Source organism: Gopherus flavomarginatus (genome assembly GCF_025201925.1).
Source record: "Gopherus flavomarginatus isolate rGopFla2 chromosome 13 unlocalized genomic scaffold, rGopFla2.mat.asm SUPER_13_unloc_1, whole genome shotgun sequence".
Classification (NCBI taxonomy): Eukaryota; Metazoa; Chordata; order Testudines; family Testudinidae; genus Gopherus; species Gopherus flavomarginatus.
This window is the reverse complement of record NW_026114609.1, coordinates 4,768,377-4,779,788: the sequence shown is the minus strand read 5'-3', so window position 1 is coordinate 4,779,788 and position 11,412 is coordinate 4,768,377.

The following is an 11,412-nucleotide window of genomic DNA, read 5'->3' as shown; positions in this document are numbered from 1 at the left end:
GTCTGTCAGGGGTATTGACTTGCCTGTGGAGGAAGCTACCTCAGTCTCCAAGCAGTTCTCTGTGAACAGCCTGGTGTGCTGGGACAAGGGAAATGAAATCCCAAGCTGTGTGTCTGGTGAAGGAGAATGTGTCTCTGGCTCTTGTGTGTCTGTGGAGCAGACAGAAGGTGCCTTTCAGCCTGTGATGGTTGAGGGTCATTCAGTTGTCTCGGAGTTGGTTGTAAATACAGCTAAAGCCCAGGAAGGGAATGGTCCTAAGTTTGTGTCTGCTGAGGAAAATGGCCCTGTAACTAGGTTGCATCCAGTTAGTGTCTTAGCAAAATCCCAGAGATCAGACAATTCTGGTGCTTGTAGTTTGCCAGTTGCTAATGTGTGGTTGGAAAAGGGTGTAGCAACTCTGTCTGCTCAGGGTGATCCCCTAGCCAGGGCACAAGGAGAGCAGAAAGGTGGTTTAATTGTGTTACCTACTGATGGTTTAATGACTGTTCATGGCCAAGGAAAGAAGAAGGCTTCTAACCTGTTATCTAGAATGTCTATAGGTTTGCCTGGAAGGGGATTGTGTAGGAATCTGCCTGATGGGCCAGAGGTGATTCTGGATGTAAGTGAGACCCAGAAAGAGTCTGTGGGGGCTTAGGAAAGTGTCCTTTAGAGCAAGCCCTGGGTGAAAAGGGTAAGGGCAGAAGTTCTGAGAGGAGTGAATTGCTGCTTAGACAAGCTCCTAGGGAAAGAAACCCCCGTGGTAAGCTGTGTAAGCAATTTACTGCAACTGAAGGATCTAAAAGTGATTTGATCAAGAAAGTTTCAGTTCCTAACAGCCAGAAATTTTCTCTTAAAGGATCCACTGACCTTCCCTTTGAAAGATCCAGTGTGGGTAAATTTAACAAGGTCTCAGATGAAGTAAAAGCTGTTAAGAAAGTTGAGCAGCCCTGTAACCGCGTGGCTGTGTGTGGCCAGCTTATTGGGAAGACAATGGTGTTGGGACAGGAATGTCTCCATGCTGATTCTGTAAGTGAGCAGTCTGTGCTTCAGGGTCTGAGAACAGATTGGGTTACTGGTGTTTCAGAGCTAAACGGCTTTATGTCTAAGCGCTTGAGGATGCAAGGAAGAGCAGGCAAACTCTCACCCTCAGACCCTTTGGATTTGTGTGGTATCTTTGTAAAACAAAGTCCAGCCTTGGAACTGGTAGCAGCTAAGAAGTTAAAAGCTAGTGTCTGTGTTGATGCAAATTACCTGGCTGGCAGGGAGAAGAAAGACTTGCTAATAGCTGTTAGCACAGAGAGCCCACCCCATCAGCCAGTGAATTTGGTTAAGCAGGAGAAATCAGGGTTTGATCCTGCAGGACAAGGGGAAAAGAGAAAACTGAATTTTGCAAAGAGAAGCCACAGGTTAACCCTGAAATGCCCAAACTCCAATGGCATTAATCCAAGGGTGTGGCATGACAAACATGATTTTAGATGGACACTTGCAATTAATTTGTTGTAATTGCCAATGGTGATTTTTGTAACTAATGTGTTGCTATTACCAAGAACTGTAAAAATGTACAATGTGCCCAATGTTTTGGAAAATCCCTTGAACATGTTGAAAGCAGTACATGAGAACACACTTTATGTTAAAAGGCCTTGCTATACTAATGTTTCACAGTTAATGCCTGTAAACAGTATTGAAACTTTTCACAGGGGAAAAGACATTCCAGGCCTGATGTGCAGTAGAAAAGGGGAAACTGAGGCACACTACCATATGGCTTTCATGGCTAAATGCCAGAATTCCTGGACTATGAACAACATTTATATCTACATTGGTTTAATGTTAATTGGGTTTCAAACATTTGCCAGAGTGTGTATGGATAAAGTAGCTCTGTTCTTTAGCTCTTGGCAAGATCACATGAAACATACAGGAACCATGCTGCAAAAGCTAACCAAGTTATACCTTGACTTTGTAAAGAGATTCAATCATGTAATTAAACATGACTTTGATAAACCATTTCTGTTATGCACTGGTACGGCCTCTAGCCCAACACTAGCTGTAGTGAGACAGACCCAGGGATGGGGAGCTCTTGGGATGCAGTCAGTGATGGTTGTGTCATCCCTTCCTGCATCAATTTTGCATTGTGGGTGTGACGTTACTGATATAAACTGCGACCATATAGAACATGGTTTGCAACTAAGGTCCTGTAGTGGCACCAAATCCTATGTAAAGGGGGTCATATAAGGTGTCTAAGACCAGGTTCTGGGTTACTGGTTATGATTATGCTGTCTGGATGTCTGTATCATTTTGTAGTTGAAGTTATAGGTATTGGCTGTATACTGTCTGTATTTCAAATTGGTGCTGTAGTTCTGCGTAACACCCCAGACAAGTTAGTGTTAGTTCTGCCTAGCCTGCTTGATGGCCCATTAAGGACCATCAGCTACACAATTGACCCATTGAGAGGAGGCAGATATGCCTTGTAACACAGCAAAGTATGCAGGGACTTGAACATGTGACTCCAGACTCCATTTTGCTGTAACTTTCCACAGTAAGAACAAAGAAGTATTCTTACACCTGGAAGAGCCTATATAAGGCTGATGTCTCATCTCCATCTGGTCTTCAATCCTGCTTCTTACCTCTGGAGGGACTTTGCTACAAACTGAAGCTCTGCACAAGGGGCTGATGACCCATCCCAGTGGGGGATGTTCTCCAGAGACTTGATTTGAACCTGCAGTTTACTCCATCACTGCTACAAGCCTGAACTAAGAACTTTGCCATTACTGTATGTAATTGATTCCATTTAACCAATTCTAGCTCTCATCTCTATCTTTTTCCCTTTATGAATAAACCTTTAGATGTTGAATTCTAAAGGACTGGCAACAGCGTGATTTGTGGGTAAGATCCGATGTGTATAGTGACCTGGGTCTGGGGCATGGTCCTTTGGGATCGAGAGAACCTTTTTCTTTTACTAGGGTGTTAGTTTTCATAACCATTCATCCCCAGGACGAGTGGCACTGGTGGTGATACTGGGAGACTGGAGTGTCTAAGGAAATTGCTTGTGTGACTTGTGGTTAGCCAGTGGGGTGAAACTGAAGTCACTTTTGTCTGGCTGGTTTGGTTTGCCTTAGAGGTGGAAAAACCTCAGCCTAGGGCTGTAACAGCCCTGTTTGAGCAATTGGTCCTGAATTGGCACTCTCAGTTGGGTCCCGCCAGAACCGCATCGTCACAGGTGGGGCGCTGCCTTCCCTCCTCAGCTCTGCGAGGAGACATGGGAGCGGCCTTTCATGCGGGGGCGGGGCGCTGGGTTCCCTTCCCAGCTCAGCGAGAGGACTGGGCAGCGGCCATTCCAGCAGGGGCGGGGTGCTGCCTTCCCTCCCCAGCTCTGCGAGGGCTCTGGGGAGCTGCTGTTCCAGCGTGGGCAGGGCGCTGGTTCCCTCCCCAGCTCTGCGAGGGCTCTGGGGAGCTGCTGTTCCAGCGTGGGCAGGGCGCTGGTTCCCTCCCCAGCTCTGCCAGGGGACCGGGGAGCATCCGTTCCTGCGGGAGTGGGGCGCTGGGTTTCCTCCCCAGCTCTGCAAGTGGAATTGGCAGCAGCCATTCCTGCGGGGGTGGGGCTCTACCTTCCCTCCTGCGGTGGCCGGGTGTTGGGTTCCCTCCCCGGCTCTGCGAGGGGACTGGGCAGCGACGTAGCCGCGGGGGCGGGGCGCTGCCTTCCCTCCCTGGCACTGCGAGGGGACTGGGGTCGGCCGTTCCTTTGGGGGCGGGGCACTGGGTTCCCTCTCCAGCTCTGCAAGGGGACCGGTGAGTAGCCGTTCCAGCGGGGGTGGGGAGCTGCCTTCCCCCTCCGGCTCTGTGTGGGGACTGGGGAGCGGCCGTTTAACGGTGCTGCCCGTGGGAGCCTGGTGAGGTCTCTCAATCAGGGTGAACTGCTTACAAAATAGGGCAGACAAATCCCAAATGCTGGTGGTTATTCCGATACTTAGATTTACCAACCAGCACACAACAGCTTCTATAGTACCTCACTGGTTACTTAAAAGTTTATATCACGTAGTTCCCTTAAAGTGTCCAGCCTCAGGCCTCCGTCCAGACACACTTGTGGGATATGATGATGATTCCTGAAAATCTGACTTCATCATATAAAAGAAAAGGTTCTTCTGATTCCAAAGGATCAGCCAGATACCAAGGTTCAATTATAACTTAGATCTTACCCAAAATACACGCCACAGCCAATTCTCATTAACTAAGCTAAAATTTATTAAAAAATAAGAGAGTGTTGTTTAAAAGATCCATATACATACAGACTTGAACTTAATTCTTGAGTTTCAGATGCATAGCAGAGGTGAGCTTGTAGTTGCCAAGAGTCCTTTTAGAAATTGTCTATAGGTTATAGCCCAATTTCCATATTCAGGGTGGCTCCCCCTCTTGAAACCCAAAGCAGATCTGAGATGAGAAGGATCGTGTCCCAGGGTTCTTATACATTTCCAGCAGCCTTTCGGCCTGAGAAAACAATAGGCTTAACTCCTTCTCCCAAACATCCTGGCAATTAGCACGGAGTCATTTATCCATTAAACAGTTCAGATACAGGTTACCACAACCGTCAAAGAGACATATAGACAATAATACTATTTTACTTGAGTATCATCATAAATGCTAATATTCCTTTTTTGATCCTTCAATTAAAACTACAGCAATAGACAAGACTCGTTTGCTTACATCACAAGCCCTGAGCAAACACCTCCCCTTCTACCTCTGACAATGCAGACTTGCATTTCAAAGCTCTGTTCATTTACAGATCTTCCTAACCAGTCCGTAATGTTCACCCATGGGTCAGGTCAGTCGGTGAGGTGAGGTAATTAACTCTTTCTGGCCCTGTCACCTTTAACTGAGATTTTATAGTACACTCATAACGTCACAGCCCTGCCCCCGCTGGAACCGCCACTCCCCTCCCAGAGCTGGAAAGAGAAGGCAGCGCCCCACCCCCACTCGAACCGCCACCCCCGAGGCCCCTCCCAGAGCTGGAAAGAGAAGGCAGTGCCCCACCCCCGCTGGAACCGCCACTACCTGGGCCCCTCCCAGAGCTGGGGAGGGAAGCTAGCGCCCCTCCCCCACTCAAACCGCCGCTCCCCAGGCCCCTCCCAGAGCTTTGCAGAGAAGCCAGCGCCCCTCCCCCACTCGATCTGCCGCTCCCCAGGCCCCTCCCAGAGCTGAGGATGGAAACAAGAGCCCCTCCCCCGCTGGAGTTGCCAGTCCCAAGGCCCCTCCCACAGCTGGGGAGGGAAGACAGCGCCCCGCCCCTGATGGAACCGCTACTGCCCAGGTCCATCCCAGAGCTGGGGAGGGAACCCAGCCCCCGCCCCTGCTCGAACCGCCACTCCCCACGCCCCTCCCAGCCATTGGGGTGATCTCTGGTTAGCAGGCATATAGGTTCTTTTATTGTTTAATATGTTCTCTCTGTAATGCCTTTACCTTGAGAATCACTGTTTGCTGGCCATGGGCTGTATCGTACCTTAACTAGGGGCAGTTCTGCTGTTCCTAGCCTCTGAGGAAGAAAGGCCAAGCAGGCCTGCTGAGGGAGAGGATCTGCCTTAGTGGGGAATTCACACTGTAGGCAGGGAGCAGTGCAGCCTGGAGATACTACAGCTAGGAGGCAGAGAGATGTGGGTTTCTACCCAAGAGAGGTGCCAGCTGGACAGTCTGAGAACCGGTGCCCTTGCTGGACCACAGAGGGGGAATACAGGTGCAATGGCCCTGAATAAGGACAGAGAGAGCACAAGGAAACAATAAGACATCATCTGTCATACTGATAGTGATCTCAGCACACAACCTGCCTAACCATTGGCATGTGTTTCTAGGCTTCATAGAACAAGGGAGTTGTACGGAGGGATGGGAAGGAGGATAACCAGGTAGGCCAGGGGATGTTTATGAGTTCTTCCAAACAGCAAGGGACAAAGCCCAGAACCACAGAAATGTCAGGGTGGAAGGGAGCTCAAGAAGTAATCAGCTCCAGCCCTCGGCCTATGACAGTGTTGCTTCGGATTTGAGGGGTGCGTGTACCCTAGAACAAGAGCAACCCAACTACAAACATATTATGTACATTCAGCCACCCTGAAGTAATGAAATAGACCACCACACAGTTAAGGGTTATTTTCGAGACAGGAGCAAGGTCATACCTAGCTACCTCATAGCTCATTCAGCCCCTGCTTCTGCTTAGTATTTAAAAACTCCATATTGTCCCTATCACTGCTGGCCTAGATTTCTCCTCCTGTCCCTTTCTCATCAGGTCAGATGAGGTAGCTGAGAGGTTAAAGTGATGGACTGCTAATCCACTGTGCTCTGTACGCATGGGTTCAAATCCCATCCTCATGGGATGCTTTTAGTCTTCACCCCTCCTTTATAGACAACCATCTCCCCTTTGGTACAATGACAAATCAAACAATAATGCTTCTTGCAAACAAAAACCTTCTCAGAAACTCAGACAACCCTCTCTCCTCCCCATCCCCGGCTTTAAATAAAATATCTAAATCTCAGATTTCTAAAAAAAAAATTCTCTAGTTCTGTATTTCTTAGTTTTTATCTCAAGAGGTAACATCCTCATAATCTCCCTCAAATACCCTGGGACCTCCTCAAATTATAAAAATACCCCATTTCTCAGCAAGGCCACGACAGTGACCCACAGCTAGAATGTCTAGGGTAAGCTGTCCTGAAGAAGACAACTCAAACATTTTCTCCCTGCTTCCCTTGGCAAGGTCTGACTGGGAAAAGAAAATTCCCCAAACTGAAAATTTTCTGCTGAAAAACCGGTACTAGTTTGTTTGAGGACTTTGATTTAAATGTATTATTGTTATTCTCTTCTGATTTATCTCATTTCAGTCTTTGTCCTCCAGATGTGTTTCCAGCTGTTGAGTTGTGGGGGAGAGAGGCCAATTCATAATGTCTCTACTTCCCTTTCATAGTTTCTTCCAACTTGCTAGGAAGTACCTTTGCTACGACATGAGTCAAGCACTGTCCATTGTCTCTGTGCTATCTCGGAGAAGTCTGCATTGTACACGGTTCCTGGAATAGTCCTTGGGAGTGTGGATACCTTCAATGGGCCAGCAGCAAGTCTGGCTCCTCCATTTTTGCACCTGAAAGGCTGGTCTGGGCATTTCCCAACCTCATAACATATTTCTGTAATGCACACAGAGCAAACTTCATAACTTCCCAAACCAATGTGAGCACATAGAATGCAAGAAGACATTAATGTTCAGTAGATGAACAGTTCAAGATTTTTAAAATGATCCCTCACCAGGCAGACTTTGTTCAAAACATATCATCACTATATGAGAGTGGTGAATATGGGGCTTGCAGGGTGCTGCTTTGAGCACAGCTTGCCACTCCTGGGTTTACATTGCAATGGGAACATACCCTTAGAGTCCATCTCTCCTGGGATAAAGATGGCAGGATGGCTGGCCTGGGTCATCTGACTTGGGCTCATTATGCTAAGGCTGAGAGGCTAAAAACTGTGGTGCAGATATTTGTGTTCACACTGAAGCCTGGGTTCAGAAACCCTCACCCCTCGTGGGGTCTCAGAGGTTGGGCTCAAGTCCATATGTCTGCACTGTCATTTTATAGTCTTGCAGCCCCAGCCCCATACGCCTGAGTCAGCTGACCCAGGCTTTGAGACAGGTGCCCTGGGTGTGTTAATCACAGTGTAGACATCATGTTAGGGTACGTCTCCAGTGCAATGAAACATCCAGGGCAGGGCTGGGTTGGAGTAATCAGGGTCATATGGCTTGGGCTGTAAAGTTGCAGTGTACGTGTCTCTGCTCAGGCTCAGTACCCTGCTCTAGGAGCCCAGAAGGTTGGGAGGGAGTTTAGCAAGTGGAAATGGTAAAACCGCAGGGAAGTATTACCCTGGAGTCATGGCAGTTCTCCATTGGTCTGTCTGCTTTTGGGGCAGGGATAATAACTCTCAGTGGTGCCTTGTTGAGTGGCTTTTGGGGCACCTGCTCTTGGCTGCTGTCAGAAGACAAGATTCAGAGCCAGATGGTCCTTTGGTCTAGCCCAGTGTGGTTTTTCTTATGGTTTAAATTACACTCCAGGCACTGATAATAGAGTTACTGAAAGTTTAGAAGTTAGCAGCTGGTAGGTCATGGATGACCCCCCGCCCCTGGGGCAGGGGCAGGGACAGGGGCAGGTCTGGGATCTCACACCAAATGCTCTTTGTGGCTGCCAGAATCTGTGGGCGGCTCATTTAGGTTACACTGAGTGTTAAGTCCTGCTTTGTGCACTGTGTATGAGAATGAAAATCCTAAACTGCCCTTTGAAATAACAAATGCAGCAGGACGTGTTATTGTCCCTGCCCCAAAGCAGACAGACCAATAGAGAAATGCCTTTGAGTCCAGGGTAATACTCAGTGGTTTCCCCAGGAATTGAAATTAGGGCGGGTGTTTGAATTTATAGGGAAGGTGTCAGGTCCAATGAGATAAATAAAAGATATATGATTAAAGTAAATGTTTTGTTAGGATTATGCAAATTTAACATAAGAATAATGCAAGTTATACCAAAACACATAACAGATCTAGATTTCTTAAAAAAATTAAAAAAATGTATTTAATTTAAATTGACTTTTGAAAAGTAAGCCATCATGGGATAAGAGGGCAGTCCTCTCATGGATCAGTAACTGGTTAAAAGATGGGAAACAAAGGGTAGGAATAAATTATCAGTTTTCAGAATGGAGAGAGATAGATAGTGCTATCCTTGAGGGGTCAGTTCGAGGACCAGTACTGTTCAACATATTCATCTGGAAAAATGGGTAAACAGTGAGGTGGCAAAATTTGCAGATAATACAGAACTATTCAAGATAGTTAAGTCCCAGGCAGACTGCGAAGAGCTACAAAAGGATCTCACAAAACTGGGTGACTGGGCAACAAGAAGGCAAATTAAATTCAATGTTGATAAAAGCAAAGTAATGCACATGGGAAAGCAATCTCAACTATACACAAAAAATGATGGCATCTGAATTAGCTGTTAACACTCATGAAAGAGATCTTGGAGTCATTGTGGATAGTTCTCTGAAACATCCACTCAATGTGCAGCAGCAGTCACAAAAGCAAACAATGTTGGGAATCATTAAGAAAGGGATAGATAATAAGACAGAAAATATCACATTGCCTCGATAGAAATCCATGGTACGCCCACACCTTGCATACTGTGTGCAGATCTGGTCACCCATCCTAAAAATATATATATTGGAATTGGAAAAGGTACAGAGATGGGCAACTAAAATGATCAGGGGTATGAAACAGGAGGAGAGATTAAAATGACTGGGAATTTTCAGCTTAGAAAAAAGATGACTAATGGGGATATGACAGAGGTCTACAAAATCCTGACTGGTGCGAAGAAAGTGAATAAGGAAATTTTATTTAATCCTTCACATAACAGAAGAACTAGCAGTCACCCAATGAAATTAATAGGCAGCAGGTTTTTAAAAAAACCAAAGGAAGTACTTCTTCACACAATATAAGGTCAACCCAGGGAACTCTTTGCCAGGGGATGCTGTGATGACCAAAACTATAAAAGGATTATAAAAAGAACTAGATAAATTCCTAGAGAACAGGTCCATCTGTGGCTATTAGCCAGGATGGGGAGGGATGCAACACCATGCTCTGAGTGTCCCTAGCCTGTTTGCCAGAAGCTGGGAATGGGCAACAGGGGATGGTCACTTGATGATTACCTGTTCTGTTCATTCCCTCTGAAGCACCTGGCATTGGCCATTGTTGTAAGACAGGGTATTGGGCTATATGGACCATTAGTCTGATCCAGTATGACCATTCTTATGTAAAAATGAATGATAATAATAAAAATGTTTAGTACAGAAACTCCCCAATATAATGATCTCCCAAGATAGCAACAATGTGAGATAACAACCTGCGCAAATAATGCATTTTAAAAATCTTGGCCTACTAGGAAACACATTTATATAAGTTTCCATTCCCAGTCACAAATCTAGCATTCTGGAGCAAAGTGACTAAAATATAGTCCAACAAACAAATGTTTATTTTACACGCCCCTCACTTTTCCCTCCACCACACTGCACTCACCGGTGTTGTCCTTGGTCAGTGGAGACTCAGAGTTCAGAGGTGCTTTCACGTGAGTGCACCTGCCAGGTGGAGGACAAGGAGGCACTTTGCTTGTTCCTCCAGCTGCTCACTGTTCGCTCTGGCCATGTCTGTTCGTTGTGCCACCGTTCATTCCATTACTCTGTTGCCAATGGCCCTGTGCAGTCACCTTCGGCTGCCACCTGCCACTGTGACCTCTGCGAGTTGGTCTCTTGAGGTTCCACCAGCTCTCAGTGATTTCAGCTGAGCTCTCAGTGCAGGAACCTCGCTCGCTGCTAGTGCAGTCTGGGTTGTCTCTTACACAAAAACCCTGTACCCACAGGAACACTGTCTCCACAACAGGACTAAGCACTTAGACCTGATTGTCAGTGATTTCAGCTGCAGTGGTCAGTTAACAGAATGAAAGACTATCTATGGAGCCTAATCAGCTCTGTCTTTAAACAGTGGAGAGGGACAGGTCCCCACCCTCTCTCTTGATGTCTTCAAATCATCACAGGCTACCGTTCTACTGCCCTTTACTCATACAATAAGAACAACATTTCATCCCCCATTCCCCCCACATTCAAGTGGTTTGTAACCCAACCCCATCCAAAATCTATCACTTGGACAACACAGCTCTGTTTGCTGGATACCTAGGTAGATTAGGTGTGAATGTAAATAGAATCTAGCCCTGAAGCCTTTCCCTGCAGCCCCAGCTCATCACTAGCTGTCAGGGAGAGCTCATTTAGGCTTTGCTTACAAATCATCATTTGAAATTAATAGGTTGGCCAACACCACCGAAATGAATGCACTGGCATCATAAAAAACAGCTGTATAAGGAAGCAAGGAAGCTAGTCTATGTTCATACTTTTCAAATCTATTATACTTTTTCAGACACACATATTTTATCATACACTGTATAAGCTTTTAAAGTGTGTATTAATGTTTCAGTTTAAATTCAGATTTCCAAACAGGTATGTAACTAGCTCACAAAACTGGGGGGGGGGGGTGCAGGGAAATCACTGTTAATACTTCATTGCGGTTTTACCTTTTTTGCTTGCTAAACTCCCTCCCAACATTGAGGGGGCCCAGAGCCCAGTATTGAGCCTGAGCTGAGACATCTACACTGCAAATTTACCACCCCACAGATAAAGCCTCGGGAGCCTTTGCTGGCATGGGGCAGCCTTCGGTGATTCATTGCAGTCTGGACATAGCATAGCATTATGTCTACATTGTCATGAACATACCCAAGTCACTATTCTCAAACCCTGGGTCAGTTGATTCAGGCTTGTGGGGCTTGTGCTGCAGGGTTATAAAATTACTGTGTAGACACTTGGGCTTGAGCCCAGCCTCCAAAACCCCATGATGGGTG